The sequence below is a fragment of the Lemur catta genome, chromosome X (genome assembly GCF_020740605.2).
Source record: "Lemur catta isolate mLemCat1 chromosome X, mLemCat1.pri, whole genome shotgun sequence".
Taxonomy (NCBI): domain Eukaryota; kingdom Metazoa; phylum Chordata; class Mammalia; order Primates; family Lemuridae; genus Lemur; species Lemur catta.
In genome coordinates this window covers 46,964,492-46,987,599 of record NC_059155.1, presented here as the reverse complement: position 1 = coordinate 46,987,599, position 23,108 = coordinate 46,964,492, and the positions used below count along the sequence as shown (strand labels likewise).

Sequence of the window (23,108 nt, the reverse complement as noted above, 5' to 3'; positions counted from 1 at the left end):
CTCCTCTCAGAGCTGGCTTTGGCTACATCTGTGCTAGCATCCAACCCAGAGCCACAATCCTAGGGGGCCACAGGCTCAAATAGGGTGACACTGGGGAACAGGAACAGGGAAGGCAGGCCCAGAGAGAAGGTGGCAGCTGCTGGGCCAAGCAGGAGCCAGTGGCCGCCAGCAGAGGGTGATGCTGCCTCACTTTAGAGCCAGCTGGGCCCTTTGCACCTCCAGGCTGTGAGGCTTGGAAGCTGGATTCCGTGTTCTCTTTCAGGTGATCAGGAACCACCTGTCCATGCCCCAAGACCGGAAAGGCAGCAGCAACCACAGGGAGCACAGGGCTGTCTTCGGGTAATGCCTGGTCTGGCTCCTGGAAACCCAGGTCCTGACTAGATGGTAGGAACCGTGTCCAGGTTAAGCTGACTTCTGTGTCGTCCACTGCTTCCTTGCATCCCTCATCCCTCACATCCCGCGTCCCATGCAGTGGGGGCGACCCGTTTCCACTGAGGATTCCTTGGTGGTCTGGCCACTGGGCTGTGGGTGGTGGCGGATGTAAGGGCCACAGGCGAGAAGGAGGAAAAGGAGGGAGGAGCCCAGAATGTAGTGACCGTTTCTCTTTCTCCGGTGTCTGCTGGGCTAGTGTGCCGTGCTGCAGAGAGAGATCGACAACCTGAAACAGCGACTAGGTATGATGAACCCCTGGCTCGGGCTGGGGCAGGGGCTGGGACAGACCACAGTACCTTCCTGCAGATGCTGGGGACACGGGGCTGGGATGGGCTGTAGGTAGTGGCGACATCAGTGTGACTGACGTTCCCGTGGGGAGGAGAACCAAGCAGGCCTGGCCCTGGAGCCTTCTGTGCATTGACAGCAAGGGGTGAGCAGGGATACAAACGTATTGGCTGAGCTCTGTGTCCACTTTGCCAAGGAATCCCACAGAGCTCCTTCTCTTAGCACGTTTAGCGCTACCTCTTGTATTTCCCCCTTTCCCTGCTTGGTATGGCTTGTGCGGGTTTTGTTCTTGTTTCTTTTCTTGTTTGTCCTTTAAATGCCTTCTGAACGGTTCTGGGGTGCCCCAGTATTGACGAAACACTGCTATATTCTGTGCCAACTTAGAAGACACTCCCACGTGTAATTCAGGTGGGGGGTGGGTGGGTTGGTCCCAGGGCTGACTGGACAGGGGCTGCTGAGGTTTCAGGTTGCAGGGTTCGGCAGGTTCCCTCCAGGGACAGCGGTGTGGGTTTCTGTGTCCCTATGTCTGCTGTATGTGGAGTGCCTTGTTGACAAGTTCCAGGCCCTTGGAAGTGAGAGAGTGAGTGTTACACATACCATACTTGTTCCCGCAAAGCTGGTGGCTTCGGGGGGCTGTGGCCCGACCCTGACTCTGCTCTGTTTGACATGTTCTACCAAGAATCTTCCTACCAGACCAGCAGCTGGTACCTTTGGAGTCCGGGTACTGAGACTAAGGTGGTTCCCTCCGTTTCTTCTTCTGCCACCGATTCCTCTTGCTCTCTGCTCTTGCCCTCACCTCAGCCCAACTAACAGCAAATTATCAGATTAAAGTAGGTCTCGTATTATCATATTCTATGGTCTGCCTGGATTCTGGGGCGAGGGGTCATATCGGGGGAGGCGATGGGTAGGGGTCCTGCTCCATTTTCCAGCATTTGAAGCCCGGTACCCTAGCACCCAGTGCTCCACCAGCTTACCATGCAGCGCCTGGGCCAGGATCTGGGTGGCAGCCCAGTGCTCAGACTCACTGTACCACCCTCCGTCTAGACTCTGTAGGTGTCAGAATCCCAAGTTGAAAATCTATGGCAGAGTCTGCACCCAGATGCCAACCCGCTCTGTTCTCCTTCTACGAAAGAACCACTGGGGTCAGGGTCAAAGGCTCAGCCTGCGGAATCAAGCCCACCCTCTCAAGTGAGGGTTTGAAGCGGATGGTTTAAGTCCCCACTCATGTTCCTTTCGGCCTCTGAGGTCTGTGATGGTCCCACCACACGTGTGATGGGCCGTCTCCCTGAGCTCGTACCAGCCGGCACAGAAGGGAGGCACAGTGGGAATAGGGGGAGGGCTGGTACCACGGCTGAGTAGATTTCCCAGGGCAGTCCCTCTTCCCTAGTTTCCATCCTCACCGCGCCCATGCTACCCGTGTCTCCGTCAGCTCACAACGTGGCAGTCTCCCACGGGAGCCCTTTGCTTCACAGGGGAGGCACGTCCCACCGACTCCCAGGTAGCCAGCCTTCACGTTGTCATGCCACCCACACGCACAGGACTTTCGAGACATCATATTCATCGCACACAGGATCAAGAGCCTGCTGCGGGGACTGCAGCACTCTCAGAGCCCTGGTGCCCGTCACTGGGCTTGGCCCCTTCCACCTCATCCCACTCTGTGCGCTCCTGTGTGTTTTTCGGACTTGAAGGACACCTCTTGTGAAAGGGACATCCCACCCTTGCTTTGGCTGTTTTCATCCCTTACGGATCCTTGACCACACTGCCCCCACTCCCTCAATCAGCTCTTTCTCCCTCCAGGGAGATCGTCCCCGATTAGATCCACAGGCACGCAGACAGACACACAGACAGACCATCCCTCCCTGCACACGCTAACCCCGGATGGTTTCTGCACTTGTGCCCTCTTTGTCTGGTGAACACCCAGTCTCTGGGCGATGGGAGCTGGCGGAACCTGCACTCACCTCACCCACACAGGAGTCTGTCCCTCTGAGTGTCAGGCCCGCCCAGCCCGGGACCCTCGCTGAAGGAAGGAGGCGATCCCAGCTGTCAGTGAGGGTGACATCAGAACAGGGAGCTCAGACAGACCTCATGTGGCCTCGGGAGGCAGTCTGGAAGATTGAGCTGGGACACGGAAACATCTCGTCCAGCAGAGTCTGTGGCATGGGGGTGCCCGGATGGTATGTGATGGGGACCGTGTAAGGACATTCAGACCTAGCATGCACAGGTGCCCTGGAAAGTAACTGGCCTTGCCCAAGTGGAGTCTGCGGAGCCCATCGGGCTGGAGACGGGGCGATTGTCCATCTAGGACTTGAGGGACGTGGAAGGTCTGATCCATAGGCCATCTGTCCAAGCTGCCAGCTGGCAGTGTCCCCCGGCTTGGCCCCGAGGCGCCAATAGGGACTCAGTTCCCCCACCTGCAGCCCAGAGACCAACCTACTCTCTTCTTCCGTGTCCCCTGCAGCCTCCCTTTCGCTCCACCACGCCCCAGGATGTGGCTCCTGCCTCCACCCCTCCACTGAAGCTAAGGCGGGAGATCTGACAGGATTTGGTAACTGAGTTTCCAAGGTGAGGGCTAAAGAGGAAGTGAGGATTATTCGCCAGTTTCCGGGCGAGCTGTGCGTGTGAGTGGCGGCTCCAGAGGGAGAGAATGACTCCAGACGGAGGCGGGGGCTCCGGAGGGGGAGGCTCAGCTCAACTCTGCTCTTTAACACCTGTTGCAATAACCCCGCCGGAAAGGCCCCGGGCATCAACCACGGAGGAGACCAGGGATGCTGCTGACCGAAAAGAAGGGCGAGAGTGGCCAACGAGGACAGCGAACCAAGTGAGGAAGGGAAAGAGGGCTGGGAAATCTGGGAGGAGGTCGATTAGGTCCTGCTAAAGGGGAGGGGCCGGTAGCGATGCAGCATGGGAACCATGAGACCCCAGAATCAGACGACATTGGTTGGGACTATAAACAGGGCCTCCTAATGTGGCCGGGCAGGGACCCTACGGAGCCTAGTCCCAGGGCGCTCCGGTGAGCCTGAGGGCAGGGCTGCCACCCAGACCCTGGTCGGGACGCCCCACAGGGACAGGGCAGAGCACAGGGTCCCAGGTAACCTGGCTTCAAATGCTCCAAAATCGAGGAGCACCCCCACCCCTTCCCTCTGCAGTGACACTACCTCCCGGAAGAAAGAGGGCAGAGCACAAATATGCGAATCTGAGAGCTAATTTAATTTGATAATTTGCCATGAACTCGGGTGAGGTGAGGGCAAGAGCAGGGGGTGAGAGGAAGCCGTGGCTGAGGAAGAAACAAAGGGAACCAGCTTGGTCGCAGCTCCCCGGCTCCACAGGTACGAGCTGCCGGTCTGGTAGGAAGATGCTGGGTTCAACCTGTCAAACACAGCAGAGTCAGTGTCGGGCCACAGCCCCCCGAAGCCAGCAGCTTTGCTGGAACAGGTATGGTATGTGTAACACTCACTCTCTCACTTCAAAGGGCGTGCAAATTTTTAAGGACGCTCTCCAAGACCACTGGAAAAGAGAGGCATAACCGGGCACAACACACACAGGGGTACAGAAACCACCCCCTGTCCCCGGGAGGACCCTCCTAGCCCTGCAACCGGAAACATCCGCAGCCCCTGTCCAGTCAGCCCTGGGACCGACTCACCCACCCACCACCTGAATTAAATGTGGGAATGTCTGGTAAACCTGAACAAAATGTACCATCCAGCGATTCGCCAACGCTGGGGCACCCCAGAACCGTTCAGAACATGTTCAAAGGACAAAGAAGCAAGGAAACTACAAAAAACCCCTACAAGCCATACAAAGCAGGGAAAGGGGGAAATAAATGAGGTAGCGCTAAACGTGCTAAGACAAGGAGCTCTGTGGAATTCCTTGGCAAAGTGTACACAGAGTGCAGCCGATAGGTTTGTATCGGTGCTCACCTCTGACTGTCAATGCACAGAAGGTTCTAGGGCCAGGCCTGCTTGGTTCCTCTCCCCACGGGAACCTCGGTCCCACTGATGCCGGCAGCACCTGGAGCCCTTCCCCGCCCCGTGTCTCCAGCAGCCACAGGCAGACACCTAGGTCTGTCCCAGTCCCTGCCCCAGCCCGAGCCAGGGGTTTCTCATACCTAGTCTCTCCTTAGGGTCGTCTATCTCTCTCTCCAGCTCAGCACCCTAGCGCAGCAGACACCAAAGGAAGAGAAATGATCACCATACTCTGGCCTCCTCTCTCCTTGTCCTCCCTCTGACCCGTGGCCCTTACATCCCCCACCGCCCACATCCAGTGGCCAGATCATCAAGGAATCCTCAGTGGAAAGGAGGTGCTCTTTCACTGTGGGGTGCGGGATGCGGGTGAGGAGGGGACGAGACACAAGTCAGTTTAACCTGGACACGGTTCCCACCATCTAGTCAGGACCTGGGTTTCCAGGAGACAGACCAGGCATTACCCGAGGACAGTCCTGTGCTCCCGGTGGTTGCTGCTGCCTTTCCGGTCTTGGGGCATGGACAGGTGGCTCCTGATCACCTGAAAGAGAACACGGAATCCAGCTTCCAAGCCTCACAGCCTGGAGGTGCAATGGGGCCGAGCTGGCTCTAAAGTGAGGCAGCATCTCCCTCTGCTGGCGGCCACTGGCTCCTGCTCGGCCCAGCAGCTGCCACCTTCTCTCTGGGCCTGCCTTCCCTGTTCCTGTTCCCCAGTGTCAGCCCTTCTGAGCCTGTGGCCCCTGAGATTGTGGCTCTGGGTTGGATGCTAGCCCGGCTGCAGCCACAGCCAGCCCCTGGGAGGATCACTGTGGTTGAAGAGGACTTAACATAAAAGGCTCTGCCCTGCTGAGAGTCTACTTCTAGAGTCAGAGTTTGGGGTGGTGGTATGAATCATCCCCATCCACAAGTCCCACCCCAGCCTTGTCTACACCCCGTTTCCTGTCGAACAGCTGCCTGGGTAGGCAGGGATTCCCTGGAGGAAGGCTGAGCCCCCAGAATTGACAGAGCTAGAGGCTGCCCTCCTCCACGCCTCTCCCCTACACTCCTTCCAAACCCACAAGACTCACTGGAGGGTGCAGGGCCTCTGGGCGTGACGCCTCCCTGGCTCAGGGCAGTGGTCTGTCAGTTTCCTGGAGCTTGAGGGGCAACGGTGTTGGGGTCATCACTGCTGAATTCTCCATGATGCATGTGCAGGCAGGTCTGCCCTGGACTGGGCCTTGGAAGCGGAAAGAAAATTTTCCCAGCGCTGGGCTAGGGCATGTGGGTGTGAGTATGTATGTACAGGGGCAAGGAGAGAGGAGGCCAGAATATGGTGATCATTTCTCTTCCTCCGGCATCCACTGCGCTAGTGTGCCATGCTGCAGAGAGAGATAGAAGATCTTAAAGAGCGACTAGGTATGATGAATCCCTGGCTCGGGCTGGGACAGGGGCTGGGACAGACCACAGTATCTTCCTGCAGATGCTGGGGACATGGAGCAGGGATGGGCTGTACGTACTGGTAACATCAGTGGGAGCAAAGTTCCCCTGGGGAGGAGAACCAAGAAGTCCTGTCCCTGGAGCCTTCTATGCATTGACAGCCAGGGGTGAGCACAGATACAAATGTATTGGCTGTGCTCTGTGTGCACTTTGCCAAGGAATCCCACAGAGCTCCTTCTCTTAGCATGTTTAGCTCTACCTCATTTATTTCCCCCTTTCTCTGGTTGGTAGGGCTTGTACTGGTTTTGTTGTTCCCTTTCCTTGTTTGTCCTTTTAAGACCTTCTGAAGGGCTCTGGGGTGCCCCATCGTTGACGTAAAACTGGTATATTTTGTTCCCTTTTAGAAGACACTCCCACGTGTAATTCAGGTGGTGGGTGGGTGGGTCAGTCCCAGGGCTGACTGGACAGGGGCTGCTGAGGATTCAGGTTGCAGGGCTAGGCGGGTCCCCTTGGTCAGGGGGTGGGTTTCTGTATCCCTATGTCTGCTGTGCCCGGTTATGCCTCTCCATTCCAGCGGCCATGCAGTGCCTCATTGACAACTTCGAGGACCTTGAAGTGAGTGTTACACATACCATACCTGTTCCCGCAAAGGTAGTGTCTTTGGAGAGCTGTGGCCCGACCCTGACTCTGCTCTGTTGGACAGGTTGAACCCAGCATCTTCCTACCAGACCAGCAGCTGGTACCTTTGGAGCCCAGGAACTGCGACCAAGCTGGGTCCCTCTGTTTCTTCTTCTGCCACCGATTCCTCTTGCTCTCTGCTCTCGCCCTGACCTCAGCCCAGCTTACAGCAAATTATCACATTAAAGTAGGTCTGGTATTATCATATTCCGTGGTCTGCCTGGTTTCTGGGGGGAGGGGTCGTTGCGGGGGAGGCGATCGGTAGGGGTCCTGCTCCATTTTTGAGCAGTTGAAGCCCGGTACCCTAGCACCCAGTGCTCCACCAGCTTACCATGCAGTGCCTGGGCCAGGATCTGGGTGGCAGCCCTGGTGCTCAGACTCACTGTAGCACGCTCCGTCTAGTCTCTGAAGGTGGCAGAATCCCAAGTTCAAAGCTTCTGCTCTTTAACACCTGTTGCAATAACCCCGCGGGAAAGGCCCCGGGCATCAACCACGGAGGAGACCAGGGATGCTGCTCACCGAAAAGAAGTGCGAGAGTGGCCAACGAGGACAGCGAACCAAGTGAGGAAGGGAAAGAGGGCTGGGAACTCTGGGAGGAGGTTGATTAGCTCCTGCTAAAGGGAAGGGGCCAGTAGCGGTGCAGCATGGGAACCTTGGGACCCCAGAATCAGACGACATTGGTTGGGACCATGAACAGGGCCTCCTAATGTGGCCGGGCAGGGACCCTACGGAGCCTAGACCCAGGGCGCTACGGTGAGCCTGAGCGCAGGGCTGCCACCCAGATCCTGGTCGGGATGCCCCACAGGGTCAGGGCATAGCACAGGGTCCCAGGTAACCTGGCTTCAAATGTTCCAAAATCGAGGAGCACACCCACCCCTTCCCTCTGCAGTGACACTACCTCCCGCAAGAAAGAGGGCAGACCACAGAATATGCGAATATGAGAGGTATTTTATTTTGATAATTTCCCGTAAACTCAGGTGAGGTCAGGGCAAGAGCAGGGGGCTAGAAGAAGCCGTGGCTGAAGAAGAAACAAAGGGAACCAGGCTGGTCGCAGCTCGCCGGCTCCAGAGGTACCAGCTGTTGGTCTGGTGGGAAGATGCTGGGTTCAACCTGTCAAACAGAGCAGAGTCAGGGTAGGGCCACAGCCCCCCGAACCCACCAGCTTTGCGGGAACCGGTATGGTATGTGTAACACTCACTCTCTCACTTCAAAGGGCGTGCAACTTTTTCAGGACGCTCTCCACGACCGCTGGAAAAGAGAGGCATAACCGGGCACAACACACATAGGGATACAGAAACCACCCCCTGTCCCCGGGAGGACCCTCCTAGCCCTGCAACCGGAAACCTCTGCAGCCCCTGTCCAGTCAGCCGTGGGTCCGACCCACCCACCCACCACCTGAATTACACGTGGGAGTGTCTTGTAAACGGGAACAAAATATACCAGTGTTTCTCAAACACTGGGGTCCACGAGAACCGTTCAGAATGTGTTCAAAGGACAAACAAGCAAAGAAACAACAACAAAACCCGTACAAGCCATACTAAGCATAGAAATGGGGAAATAAATGAGGTAGCGCTAAATGTGCTATGTGAAGGAGCTCTGTATCATGCCTAGGCAAAGTGTACACAGAGCTCAGCCGATACAAATCTATCCGTGCCCACCCTGGCTGTAAATGCACAGAAGCCTCCAGGGCCAGCACTGCCTGCTTCTCCTCCCCATGGGGATGTTGGTCCCACTGATGTCGCCAGTACCTACAGCACATCCGTGCCCCGTGTCCCCAGCATTTGCAGGAAGATACTGTGGTCTGTCCCAGCCCCTGTCCCCAGCCCCAGCCAGGGGTCCATCATACCTAGGCGCTCTTTAAGTTGGTCTCTGTCTCTCCGCAGCAGAGCACACTAGCCCAGTGAACACCGGAGGGAGAGAAACGGTGAGTATACTCTGCCCTCCTCTCTCCTTGTCCTCCCTGTCGCCCGGGGCCCTTACATCCCCCACCACCCACAGCCCAGTGGCCAGACCACCAAAGAATCCTCAGTGGAAACGCGTCGCCCCCACTACGTGGGACGCGGGATGCGAGGGATGAGGGATGCAAGGAAGCAGTGGACGACACAGAAGTCAGCTTAACCCAGACACGGTTCCCACCATCTAGTCAGGACCTCCGTTTCCAGGAGACAGACCAGGCATTACCCGAGGACAGCCCTGTGCTCCCGGTGGTTGCTGCTGCCTTTCCGGTCTTGGGGCATGGACAGGTGGCTCCTGATCACCTGAAAGAGAACACGGAATCCAGCTTCCAAGCCTCACAGCCTGGAGGTGCCAAGGGCCCAGCTGGCTCTAAAGTGAGGCAGCATCACCCTCTGCTGGCGGCCACTGGCTCCTGTTCGGCCCAGCAGCTGCCACCTTCTCTCTGGGCCTGCCTTCCCTGTTCCTGTTCCCCAGTGTCAGCCCTTCTGAGCCTGTGGCCCCTGGGATTGTGGCTCTGGGTTGGATGCTAGCACAGCTGCAGCCACAGCCAGCCTCTCGGAGGAACAGTGTGGTTGAAGAGGACTTAACATAAAAGGCTCTGCTCTGCTGAGAGTTTACTTTTGGAGGCAGAGTTTGGGGTGGTGGTACAAATCACCCCCACCGCACATTCCCACCCCAGCACTGTCGACATTTGTTTCCTGTGGAAGAGGTGCCTGGCTAGCCCGGAAAGCCTAGGAGCAAAGCTGAGCCCCCAGAAGTGACAGAGCCAGAGGCTGCACTCCTCCACCCCTCTCCCCTCCACTCCACCAAACCCACAAGACTCACTGGAGGGTGCAGGGCCTCTGGGCGTGACGCCTCCCTGGCTCAAGGCCGTGGCCTGTGAGTTTCCTGGAACCTGGAAGCCTCTGGTATTGGGGTCGCCACTGCTGAATTCTCTACGATGTATGTGCAGGCATGGTGGCCCTGACCTGGGCGTTGGAAGCTGAAACAAAAATATCTCAGAGCTGGGCTGGGTCGTGTGGGTGTGAGCATGTATGTGCAGGGGCTCGGGTGAGGTAAGCAGCAAGGAGGGGAATTCGGAAGCCATAATCTTATTAGCACTTTCTCCCTCAGTCAGTCCCAGGCCAGCAGGCAGCGCTGAGCCAGGTAAAACAGGGGCATGCTAAGGCAGTCCAGGCCCCCTGCCAGGCAGGCTTGGGGAATGGCTAGGAATGATGAATCAGGAGGTTGATGAGTCTAGACTTCCAAGCTTTGCAGCCCAATCTTTAAAGGGTCGTCCCATCAAGCCCAGCCCCTCTTTCGGGAAGAGGCAGGAAACATGCAAAGTGTCAAGTACACAGCCTGGCGCATACTAAGTGCTCTCTTAACCTTTGCCCCTGCTAAGATGACCCTGATTGGGCCTCCTAATGATCGTGGACTCCCAAGGACAGCTCCTGAGCAAGCGACAGAGTATAGATGCCTGAGCCGGGGAGGGGAAGTGTGGGGAGACAGGAGGAGGATGGCCTACTCACATGGGCCTTTGAGCGTGGGTCTCTACTTGGGTCATGATCGTCTCTGGCCACAGGCTTGGAATCCTTTGCCTTCCTCGCCCCAGATTTCTTCCCAGTGCTGCTGTGCTTGGAGTGTTTGGGTCCGGACGAGACCAAGGAGTAGCTCTTGGATTTCCCGAGCAGCCCAACACCAGCGATTGGGGGCAGGGTGACTGGTTTCAGGGGAACTGCTGAGAGTCTCTGCCCCCATGGAGGAAAGGCTCTCCCCAGGGCCAATTTTGAGGCAGCCCCTGGGCACTTCTTCTCCTGGGCCACCTTCTTCCTGGAAACAGCCTGGGGCAGGCCGCCCACAGCAGCACTAGCAGCTCCTGGGAAGCTGGGCCTGCTGCCTGCCTTCCCCAACACCACACCCTGAATTGTCTTAGAGAAAGAGCCGTGCAGCTCTCCCACGGCCTGCCTTTCCCTGCCTGAAGCCAGTCCCCGGGGAGCAGAGGTCAAGAAAGAACCTGGCATGGGAAGTGTCTTCTTCCTCACAAGCAAACTTGAGTGTCTGGGTGTGTCCCCAGGTTGCTCGGGGCTGCCGGGCTCGCCTTGGACTCCTCGTTTGGCTTGGACTCCTCCTTTGGGGTAAATGCTCACCCTCATCGGTATCTCCCTGAACTCAGCTGGTGACTCGGGGTTGGAAGGCAGCTCGACCAGGCATTCCATGGAGGGCCGCTGGGGATCCCTGCCGCCCATGCTCAGCCTACTTTTAGGGCCTCTTTTCGGGTTCCCCCGGGCCCAGAATTTCCGGGGCACGATGGAGGTGGGACGGGAGGCAGACATGGTCAGCGCGGCTCTAACACTGAGCCCTGCCCCTAGGTCCGGCCAAAGAGTGGACATTTGGGCCTCGTGGCCTACTGATGATGGCTGTCTGCGGAAGGCCCGGATATCCAACTCGCTCAGCGGCTGCACGATGGCCACACATTCGTCAGCCTGGAGGGACTCGTAGTCCAGATCGTCCCACATCTGGTCAGTCGGGGTGCCGGGCCGGCCTTCCCGGCCCCAAAGCACGCCCCTTCCGTCCTCCTCATCGTCGTCCAAGCCCTCGGGGTCTGCAAGGGCGCCCTCGCCCTCGCCCTCGCCCTGGCCCTCGCCGCCCCGCGGCGCCCCCAGATCCAGGTCTAGGCCGGGGCCCCGCGCTCCGGGGCTGGCCGGGCAGACGCTGGCCCGCTCCCCGCCCTCCAGGCCGAAAGCGGCCCCCGAAACAGACACCTCATCGGAGGAACTCATGTCGCTGCTTCGATCAGTCCAGTTTGTGGGCAGAGGGCTGCCCTTGTCACAGCAGGAGAGCCCCGGACACACCCACCTTGGCAGCAGCCAAGACAAAGAAGGTGCCTGCCCCTCAGGAGCCACACGACATGGCCTCCAACAGCGCGGCCCTTGCTCAACGCCCGCCTTCTCAACCCCACGGCCTTCTCATTGGTTGGCTTCTGCGCCCGCTCAACGCCGCTGCCTTCTCATTGGTTCGCATCTCCCAGCCCCTGCTAACCAGCGCAGCCCTTGTTTGGCCGTCTCTCGGGTCCCAACCAATAGGGGACGGCGGCGTTTGGTTTCCCCAGAGGCCAGTCCTTTGGCTCCTTGGAAGCCCGCTGGCTCACAGGGTGTTGGCCTCGGGCTCTCGTCCCAGCTCTTTCTCGCTGTCCCTCTGTCGGGCATCTGCTTTCACACTGAGAGCCACGTGTCTCAGCCTCAGTTTCCCATCTGTAAAGTGGGCTAAATAACAGCACCTAGCTCAGGGGTTTTTGAGGGTCACTGGTAGATGTGAAGCAGCCAGCGCAGAGAGGATTTGCAGGACTTTATTCCCCAACACTTGCCACCCGTGAGGAAGCCCACAGTCAGTAATCGGAGCTTTTATGGTTTTCTTTTCCACGTCTTTGAAACATTCCCTTGCTGCTTCTCAGATTGGACAATTTCAGTTGACCCTTCTTGAAGTTCACTGATTCTTTGCCTACTCAAAACTACAGTTGGCCCCCTTGGTGGGTTTTTCATTTCAGTTATTGCACGTTCAGCTCCAAAATTGTGGTTCGGTTCCTTTGTGTAGTTAGTGTCTTTTTATCGATATTGTCTATGTGGTCATGTAGTATTCTTCTGGTTTGATTTAGCTCTTTGAGCATATTTGAGACAATCAAGTTAACCTCTTTGTTTACTACGTCCAACATCTGTGCTTCCTCAAGCACAGTTTCTCTTAATATCTTCCGTGAATTAGGCATACTCGTGGGGGGGGTGGTTATTTTTTATTTTTTGCATGCTAAGTTTGTTGTTAAAAACGGCATTTTGGGTATTGTAATATGGTAACTCTGGGCATCATATTCCAGGGTTGTTTATTTTCTTTCTTGGTGTGGGATGTAGCTGTTTATTTGTTGTGTTCTAAACTATTTTTGTAATTTGTATTCTTTGTCAGGTTTGATCTCTGAGGTGGGAAGGGAGGAGGAAGAAGAGAAGGAGAAGGAAGCAGAAAGAAGAACAACAAAAACCTCTTGGAGTCTTTGCACATTTGTTCTATGCTTAAGGATTTGGTGTGTGCTCAGCCAGGCCATTTAAAACTCCGAGTTAGCCTTCACTTCTTGCTTGCGCTGAGAGGAGAGTGCAGCCAGACCTGAAAATTTAGGTCCTTTTCAGGACCTCTCTAAGCATGCATCCAGCCCTGGATATGCACATGGCTTTCTAAATTCCCCAGTAAACATGGACAATTTTGAATGATCTAATTTCCCCCTCTCCCCAGCTTTTCCTCCTAAGCTTTGAGCACTCTTCTGAATGAATTAACTATAATGTTTTGCTGCTAGAAGCTGCAGACTGTTTGCCTTACAATGTTTTACAGGAATATGTGCCTGTTTTTCTTCCTGAGTGAGTTCTGAATAAGGTGCATCAGCCCTTTGGCTAGCCCCGGACAGATTGGGACAGACAAAATCCTTTGAGGTAAGCCAGCTGGGCTCTCTTCAGAAGCAGGGACCAGCGTGTCACACTGGGAATGTAGACTGTGAGCCAGCTGAGGTCCCAGGGTACGGAGGAATAAAAATGCCACAGTTCTTACACGGAATTCTTAAATTGCCCTTTTCCTGGTTAAGCATTTACCTGGTTGCTGTAAAGCTTAGTTAGTTTCCAGAATTCTAATAAAGTTGATTTTCATAGTTTTTGCTTGTTTGTTTGATGTTTTCATAGAGGGACTGATCATTGGAGATATGTGCTTCCCTATGTTTACAGATGTTGTTCATGCAAACAAAGCGCTCTGGTCCCTATGGTTTGGGGCCAGAGAGGCGGCCAAACACGGGGCGCGCCGGATGGTGGGGGCTGAGGGAAGCAAACCCATGAGAAGGCCGCGGCCTGCAGAAACCGGGTGTGGAGCACACTAGGAAGCCGCGCATTGTTGCGGGCCGTCTGCTGTGGCTCCTTAGGCAACGGCGCCCCCGTTGGCCTCTCTGCTGGTGAGGCGGGCGTGTGCGGGGCTCTCCTGGCTTCACAAGGGCTACCTGGTGCTCGGAACCCGGGCTGATCGTACCCGCGACATGAGTTCCTCGGATGAGGTGTGTGTTTCGGGATCCATTTTCAGACTGCAGGGTAAGGAGCGGGCCAGCGACCGCCCAGCTGGCCCCGAAGCCCCGGGGGGCCCCTGCCTAGGCCTTGATCTGGTGGTCTCACGGAGCAGCCAGGGCGAGGGCTGCGCTTGCAGACCCCGAGGGCTTCCAGGCCAAGGGGGAAGAGATCGAGGCGGGAGGGGCTGTGCTTTGGGATCTGGAAGGTGGGCCCGGCTGTCCGACCAAGGAAATGCGGGATGATCTGGACTACAAGATCTCCAATGGCTGAAGAGTCTGTGGCCCAGGAGCAGCCTCCCGAGAAACTCCGCTACACCCGCATCCGCAGACAACCATGCTGAGAAGGCTGGGACAACCAAGTGTCCACCGTGTGGCTTGACCTAGAAGCAGGTCCCACTGGTAGAGGCGCGCTGGCCCCGTCTACCGCCCCTCTCCCCCTCATCGTGCCCCGGAAAATCCGGGCCCGTGGGTACCCGAAAAGAGGTGCTAAAAGTAGGCCGAACGTGGGCGGCAGGGATCCCCAGCGGCCCTCGTGGAAGGCCTGGTCGAGCTGCCTTCCGACCCCGAGTCACCAGATGAGTTCAGACAGGTACCGATGAGGGTGAGCATTTACCCCAAAGGAAGAGACCAAGGAGAGCCGGCAGCCGCGAGCAACCTGAGGACACAGCCAGACACTGGAGTTTGCTTGTCAGGGAGAATACCCTTCCCATGCCAGGCCCTTTCTGGACCTCTGCTCCCCAGGACTCACTTCAGGCACGGAAAGGCAGGCCGTGGGAGAGCTGCACAGCTCTTCCTCTAAGCAAATGCAGGGCGTGGTGTGGGGTACGGAGGGAGCAGGCCCGGCATCTGAGGAGCTGCTGCTGCTGCTGCTGCTGCTGTGAGCAGCCTGCCCCGGGCTGTTCCTAGGAAGAAGGTGGCCCAGGAGAAGATGGGCCCAGGGGCTGCCTCAAACTTGGCCCTCGGGGGAGCCTTTCCTCCACGGGTGAGAGACGCTCAGCAGTTCCCTGGAGCCGGCCTCCTTCTCCCCAGTCGCTGGTGTTCCGCTGCTCGAGAGGTCCAAGACATATTCCTTGCTCTCATCTGGACCCAAACAGTGCAAGTACAGCAGCGTGGGAAGAAATCTGTGGCCAGGAAGGGAAAAGATTCCCAGCCTGTGGCCCGAGACGATAATGGCCCAAAAAGAGATCCAGTCCCAAAAGCCCAAGTGAGTGGGCCATCCTCCTCCTGCCTCCCCACACTTCCCCTCCCCGGCACAGGGATCTTTACTCTGTCGTGGGCCCTGGGCGAGTCCTTCGGTGTCCTGGGTCATTAGGAGGCCCAATCGGGGTCATCTTAGTAGGGACACACATTAAGAGAGCACTTGGTATGTGCCACGCACTGTTCCTGACACTTTGCCTGTTTCCTGGATTCTCCCCAGAAAAGAGCTGGGCTGGCACCTGATTTGGATCGGAAGACCCTTAAAAGTTTTTCTGCAAAGCTTGGGTGTGTAGACTCTTGAGCCTCCTGACTCCTCCTTCCTAGCTGTTCCCCAAGCCTTCCTGGCAGGGGGCCTGGACTGTCCCAGCATCCCCTGTTTTCCCTGGCTCAGGGCTGCCTGCCTGCCTGGCACTGAGGGAGGGAGAAAGTGGTAACAAGATTATAGCCTCCAAAAGCCCCTCTTTACTGGCCACCTCACCCCAGCCCCTGCACATACAAGCTCCCACCCACACGCCCTAGCCCAGCTCTGAGAAATATTTCATTCACCTTCCAATGCCAAGGCCAGGGCCACCTTGCCTGCCCATGTGTCACGGAGAATTCAGCAGGGGCGGCCCTAAACCAGGGCCCACCAAGTTTCAGAAAACTCACAGGCCACGGCCTTGAGTCAGGGAGTTGTCAGGCCCAGAGGCCCTGCACCCTCCAGTGAGCCTTGTGGTTTTGGTAGGAGTGGAGGGGAGAGGGGTGGAGGAGGGCAGCCTCTGGCTCTGTCACTTCTCGGGGCTCAGCCTTGCTCCCAGGATTCCCTGGCTACCCAGGAAGTTCTACCACAGGAAATGGGGTGTTCATAGTGCTGGGGTATGATTTGTGGGATGGGGGTGATTTGTAGCACCACTCCAAACTCTGAGTCCAGAAGCACCCTGTCAGCAGAGCAGAGCAGAGCAGAGCCTTTTAACTTAAGGCCTGTTCAATCCAATTGCTCTTCCCAGAGCTGGCTTTGGCTACATCTGTGCTAGCATCCAACCCAGAGCCACAATCCCAGGGGCCACAGGCTCAGAAGGGCTGACACTGGGGAACAGGAACAGGGAAGGCAGGCCCAGAGAGAAGGTGGCAGCTGCTGGGACGAGCAGGAGCCAGTGGCCGCCAGGAGAGGGAGATTCTGCCTCACTTTAGAGCCAGCTGGGCCCTTTGCACCTCCAGGCTGTGAGGCTTGGAAGCTGGATTCCGTGTTCTCTTTCAGGTGATCAGGAGCCCCCTGTCCATGCCCCAAGACCGGAAAGGCAGCAGCACCCACCGGGAGCACAGGACTGTCCTCGGGTAATGCCTGGTCTGGCTCCTGGAAACCCAGGTCCTGATTAGATGGTGGGAACCGTGTCTGGGTTAAGCTGATTTCTGTGTCGTCCACTGCTTCCTTGCATCCCTCATCCCTCGCATCCCATGTCCCACGCAGTGGGGGCGACTCGTTTCCACTGAGGATTCCTTGGTGGTCTGGCCACTGGGCTGTGGGCGGTGGCGGATGTAAGGGCCACAGGCGAGAAGGAGGAAAAGGAGGGAGGAGCCCAGAATGTAGTGATCGTTTCTCTTTCTCCAGTGTCCGCTGGGCTAGTGTGCCGTGCTGCAGAGAGAGATCGACCACCTCAAACAGCGACTAGGTATGATGAACCCCTGGCTGGGGCTGCGGACAGGGGCTGGGACAGACCACAGTATCTTCCTGCAGATGCTGGGGACACGGGGCAGGGATGGGCTGTAGGTAGTGGCGACATCAGTGTGACCGACATTCCCGTGGGGAGGAGAACCAAGCAGGCCTGGCCCTGGAGCCTTCTGTGCATTGACAGCCAGGGGTGAGCACAGATAAAAATGTATCGGCTGAGCTCTGTGTACACTTTGCCAAGGAATCCCACAGAGCTCCTTCTCTTAGCATGTTTAGCGCTACCTCGTGTATTTCCACCTTTCCCTGCTCGGTATGGATTGTACGGGTTTTGATGTTGTTTGTTTCTTTGTTTGCCCTTGGAACACGTTCTGAACGGTTCCGGGGTGCCCCAGCATGGTCGAAACACTGGTTGGTATATTTTGTTCCCGTTTAGAAGACATTCCCACGTGTAATTGAGGTGGTGGGTGGGTGGGTCGGTCCCAGGGCTGACTGGACAGGGGCTGCTGAGATTTCAGGTTGCAGGGCTAGGCGGGTCCCCCTGAGGACAGGGGGTTGGTTTCTGTATCCCTGTGTCTGCTGCGCCCGGTTATGTCTCTCTATTCCAGCGGCCGTGCAGTGCCTCTCTGACAACTTCCAGGACCTTTGAAATGAGTGAGTGTTACACATACCATACCTGTTCCCGCAAAGGTGGTGGCTTTGGGGGGCTGTGGCCCGACAGTGACTCTGCTCTGTTTGACAGGTGGAACCCAGCATCTTCCTACCAGACCAGCAGCTGGTAACTCTGGAGCCGGCGAGCTGTGACCAACCTGGTTCCCTTTGTTTCTTCTTCAGCGAAGGCTTCCTCTCGCCCCCTGTCTTGCCTTCACCTCACCCAAGTTTATGGCAAATTATCAAAATAAAATACCTCTTATATTCGCATATTCTGTGGTCTGCCGTCTTTCTTTGGGGAGGGGGGGATCACTGCAGACGGAAGGGGTGAGTTTGCTCCTCGGTTTTGGAGCATTTGAAGTCAGGTTACCTGGGACCCTGTGCTCTGCCCTGTCCCTGTGGCGCGTCCCGACCAGGATCTGGGTGGCAGCCCTGCATTCAGGCTCACCATAGCGCCCTGGGTCTAGGCTCCGTAGGGTCCCTGCCCGGCCACATTAGGAGGCCCTGTTCATGGTCCCAACCAATGTCGTCTGATTCTGGGGTCTCATGGCTCCCATGCTGCACCACTACCGGCCCCTCCCCTTTAACAGGACCTAATCGACCTCCTCCCAGAGTTCCCAGCCCTCTTTCCCTACCTCACTTGGTTCGCTGTCCTCGTTGGCCACTCTCGCCCTTCTTTTCGGTCAGCAGCATCCCTGGTCTCCTCCGTGGTTGATGCCCGGGGCCTTTCCCACGGGGTTATTGCAACAGGTGTTAAAGAGCAGAGGCTTTCACTTTGGGATTCTGCTACCTACAGAGTCTAGACGGAGCGTGCTACAGTGAGTCTGAGCACCGGGCTGCCACCGAGATCCTGGCCCAGGCGCTGCATGGTAAGCTGGTGGAGCACTGGGTGCTAGGGTACCGGGCTTCAAATGCTGGAAAATGGAGCAGGACCCCTACCCATCGCCTCCCCCGATATGACCCCTCCCCCCAGAATCCAGGCAGACCATGGAATATGATAATACGAGACCTACTTTAATCTGATAATTTGCTGTAAGTTGGGCTGAGGTGAGGGCAAGAGCAGAGAGCAAGAGGAATCGGTGGCAGAAGAAGAAACGGAGGGAACCACCTTAGTCTCAGTACCCGGACTCCAAAGGTACCAGCTGCTGGTCTGGTAGGAAGATTCTTGGTAGAACATGTCAAACAGAGCAGAGTCAGGGTCGGGCCACAGCCCCCCGAAGCTACCAGCTTTGCCGGAACAAGTATGGTATGTGTAACACTCACTCTCTCACTTCCAAGGGCCTGGAACTTGTCAACAAGGCACTCCACATACAGCAGACATAGGGACACAGAAACCCACACCGCTGTCCCTGGAGGGAACCTGCCGAGCCCTGCAACCTGAAACCTCAGCAGCCCCTGTCCAGTCAGCCCTGGGACTAACCCACCCACCCCCCACCTGAATTACACGTGGGAGTGTCTTCTAAGTTGGAACAGAATATAGCAGTGTTTCGTCAATACTGGGGCACCCCAGAACCGTTCAGAAGGCATTTAAAGGACAAACAAGAAAAGAAACAAGAACAAAACCCGCACAAGCCATACCCAGCAGGGAAAGGGGGAAATACACGAGGTAGCGCTAAACGTGCTAAGAGAAGGAGCTCTGTGGGATTCCTTGGCAAAGTGTACACAGAGCGCAGCCGATACATTTTTATTCGTGCTCACCCCTGGCTGTCAATGCACAGAAGGCTCCAGGCCCAGGACTGCTTGGTTCTCCTCACCAGGGAAACGTCAGTCCCACTGATGTCGCCAGTACGTACAAAACATCCCTGACCCGTGTCCCCAGCATCTGCAGGAAGATACTGTGGTCTGTCCCAGCCCCTGCCCCAGCCCGAGCCAGGGGTTCATCATACCTAGTCGTTCTTTGAGGTGGTCGATCTCTCTCTGCAGCATGGCACAGTAGCCCAGCGGACACCGGAGGAAGACAAACGATCAGTATTTTCTGGGCTCCTCCCTCCTTTTCCTCCTTCTCGCCTGTGGCCCTTACATCCGCCACCGCCCACAGCCCAGTGGCCAGACCACCAAGGAATCCTCAGTGGAAACGAGTCGCCCCCACTGCGTGGATGCGGGATGTGAGGGATGAGGGATGCAAGGAAGCAGTGGACGACACAGAAGTCAGCTTAACCCGGACACGGTTCCCACCATCTAATCAGGTCCTGGGTTTCCAGGAGCCAGACCTGGCATTACCTCAGGACAGTCCTGTGCTCCCGGTGGTTCCTGCTGCCTTTCCGGTCTTGGGGCATGGACAGGTGGCTCCTGATCACCTGAAAGAGAACACAGAATCCAGCTTCCAAGCCTCACAGCCTGGAGGTGCAATGGGCCCAGCTGGCTCTAAAGTGAGGCAGCATCACCCTCTGCTGGAAGCAACTTGCTCCTGCTCGGCCCAGCAGCTGCCACCTTCTCTCTGGGCCTGCCTTCCCTGTTCCTGTTCCCCAATGTCACCCCATCTGAGCCTGTGGCCCCCTGGGATTGTGGCTCTGGGTTGGATGCTAGCACGGCTGCAGCCACAGCCAGCTCTGGGAGGAGCAATTGGATTGAACAGGCCTTATGTTAAAAGGCTCTGCTCTGCTCTGCTCTGCTGACAGGGTGCTTCTGGACTCAGAGTTTGGAGTGGTGCTACAAATCACCCCCATCCCACAAACCGCACCCCAGCACTATGCGTAACCCGTTTCCTGTGGTAGAACTTCCTGGGTAGCCAGGGAATCCTGGGAGCAAGGCTGAGCCCCGAGAGTGACAGAGCCAGAGGCTGCCCTCCTCCACCCCTCTCCCCTCCACTCCTACCAAACCCACAAGGCTCACTGGAGGGTGCAGGGCCTCTGGGCCTGACACCTCCCTGACTCAAGGCCGTGGCCTCTGAGTTTTCTCAAACTTCGTGGGCCCTGGTTTCGGGTCGCCACTGCTGAATTCTTCATGATACATTGTATTGGCATTGGAAGCTGAAACAAATATTTCTCAGAGCTGAGTCAGGGTGTGTGGGTGTGAGCATTTATGTGCAGGGGCTGGGGTGAGGTGGGCAGGAAAGAGGGGAATTTGGCGGCTATAATCTTGTTAACACTTTCTCCCTCACTCAGCGCCAGGCAGGCAGGCAGCCCTGAGCCAGGGAAAACAGGGGATGCTGGGACAGTCCAGGCCCCCTGCCAGGAAGGCTTGGGGAACAGCTAGGAAGGAGGAGTCAGGAGGCTCAAGAGTCTACACTCCCAAGCTTTGCAGACAAACTTTAAAGGGTCTTCCGATCCAAATCAGGTGCCAGCCCAGCTCTTCCCTGGGGAGGATGCAGGAAACCGGCAAAGTGTCAGGAACAGTGCGTGGCACATACCAAGTGCTCTCTTAATGTGTGCCCTAACTAAGATGACGCCGATTCGGTGTCGTAATGACCGATGACTCCCCAGTACAGGCCTTGAGCAAGGCACAGAGTAAAGATGCCTGAGCCGGGGAGGGGAAGTGTGGGGAGACAGGAGGAGGATGGCCCACTCACTTGGGACTTTGGGACTGGATGGCTATTTGGGTCATTATCGTCTCTGCCCACAGGCTGGGACTGCTTTACCTTCCTGGCCACAGATTTCTTCCCCCGCTGCTGTGCTTAGACTGTTTGGAATGGCATGTGGTTGGAATCATACAGTGTTTAGCCTTCCCACATTGGCTTCTTTCACTTAATGATATGCATTTAAGTTTCCTCCATGTCTTTTCATAGCTTGATAGCTCACTTGTTTTTAGCACCAGATAACATTCCACTGTCTGGGGGTACTATAGTTCATTTATCCATTCACCTACCAAAGGACGTTGCCGTTCCTTCCCAGTGTCGGCAATTGTGAATAAAACTACCATAAACTTCCATATGCATATTTTTGGTGCATAGGTTTTCAGTTCACTTGGGTAAATTCTGAGGAACATATACTTGCTGGATTGCATTGTAGGAGTATGTTTAGTGCCGTGAGAAACTGCCAAACTGTCTTCTAAAGCGGATTTTGCCTCGCCACCGGCAGTGAGTGCTGCTCTACATCCTCACCAGCGTTTAGCGTTGTCAGTGTTTTGGAATTTGGCCATTCTAATACGTGTGTTGTGATATCTCACTGTTGTTTTAACGTGCAATTCCCTGATGACATAGGATGTTGAACATATTTCCATATGCTTACTTGCCATGTATCTCTCTGAATAGGTGTCTCTTCAGGACTTTTGCCTATTTTTAAATCAGGTTGTTTGTTTCTTATTACTGAATTTTAAGTACTCTTTGTATATTTTGTATAGCAGTCCTTTATCAGATGTGTCTTTTGCAAATAGCTTCTCCTAGTCTGTGCCTTGTCTTCTCATTCTTTGACATTGTCTTTCACAGAGCAGAAGTTTTAATTTCAATGAAGTCCCATTCTTTCTTTCATGGATCATGCCTTTGGTGTTGTAATAAAAAGTCATCACCATACCCGAGGTCATAGAGGTTTTCTCCTATGATGTCCTCTAGAAGTTTTATAGTTTTGCAGTTTGCATTTGGCGTGTGGTCAGTTTTAAGTCAATTTTTGTGAATGGTGTAATGTCTATGGCTAGAACCACTTCTTTTGCATGTGGATGTCTAGATGTTCCATCACCATTTGTTGAAAAGACTATCTTTGCTCCATTGTGTTGCTTTTGCTCCTTTGTCAAAGCTATATTCACGTGAGCCTACTTCTCCCATCCAAGTACTAACTAGGCCCGACCCTGCTTAGCTCCCGAGATCAGATGAGATCCGGCGTGTTCAGTGTGGTGTGGCCGTAGACACATGTAAGCCTATTTCTGGGCTCTGTATTCTGTCCCATTGATCTATTCAACTACTCTTGCACCAGTACCACACTGTCTGAATTACTGTGGCTTTATAGTAATCACGGAGAAAAAACATTTAGTCTTTCACGAACAGTATGTCAGCTGTAGTCTTCACAGATATCCTAAATTAAAGAGGTTCTCCTTAATTCCCAGTTTTCTGAGAAGTGTTTATTTTTTAATCATAAATCATTGGTGAATTTCCTCAAAAGCTTTTTCTATATCTATTGAGGTGATCTTACAGCAGTTCTTCTTTAGTTTGTTAATAGGGTAAATTACATTCACTGAGACAAAGAGGTGATAAGAAAGAAGACAAATAGCAAAATGGTAGTTTTGAATCTACTTCAATAACTACTGTTAAAACCGGTTTCCCTCGGCCCCGGGAACAGAATGACAGAGTCACTGAGGCTACAATAAGGCAAAGGAGTTTTATTGACTAGCTCGAGCTAGGGTCCAAGCCCCGAGTACCAACACAGTGGTCTCTTTCCATGGGCAGGGACCCCGTGCAGCGGGAGTACATGTCTTTTATATTCTTTCCTGGAATTCTTTACAGCCAGTTACTTTCCATAAGGGGACATACGCCCCTCACAAGCTTGTTCATGTATTGATCAGGCCTTGGCCCCCTTATCAGGAAGCTACTCGTGGTTGTTTTTTTTTTTTTTTTTTTTTTTTTAACTACATTGGAGCATGTTTTTAGCTCTCTGTCGCAACCAAGCGTTAAGCAAGCAAGCCTTGTATACAAAAGCGGACTTTGGCTGTTAGCTATAAGTTAAGCAAGGAAGCCTTGTATACAAAAGCGGACTTTGGCTGTTAGCTATAAGTTAAGCAAGCAAGCCTTGTATACAAAAGCAGACTTTCGCTGTTAGCTATAAGCAAAACAAGAATTAACTAAAATATTGTTTCAGTCCTGTTCTACACTGCATTCAATGCAAATTGTCTAAACACATCAATGAAAAGCCAGAATGTCAGATTACATAAAAAAAGAAACCAAACTCTCGTCTGTCTATAG

General features: G+C 55.2%; 1 long non-coding RNA gene across 1 annotated transcript; it reads right to left on the bottom strand.

Annotated features, from left to right (window-relative positions):
- Nucleotides 1–8,008: 8,008 nt before the first annotated feature.
- LOC123628721 lies at nucleotides 8,009–9,027 on the bottom strand. The gene is made up of 3 exons (XR_006731742.1): nucleotides 8,952–9,027; nucleotides 8,617–8,662; nucleotides 8,009–8,018 (listed from the first exon to the last, which is right to left on the bottom strand). It is a non-coding gene; the product is annotated as an uncharacterized LOC123628721 (long non-coding RNA).
- Nucleotides 9,028–23,108: the final 14,081 nt, after the last annotated feature.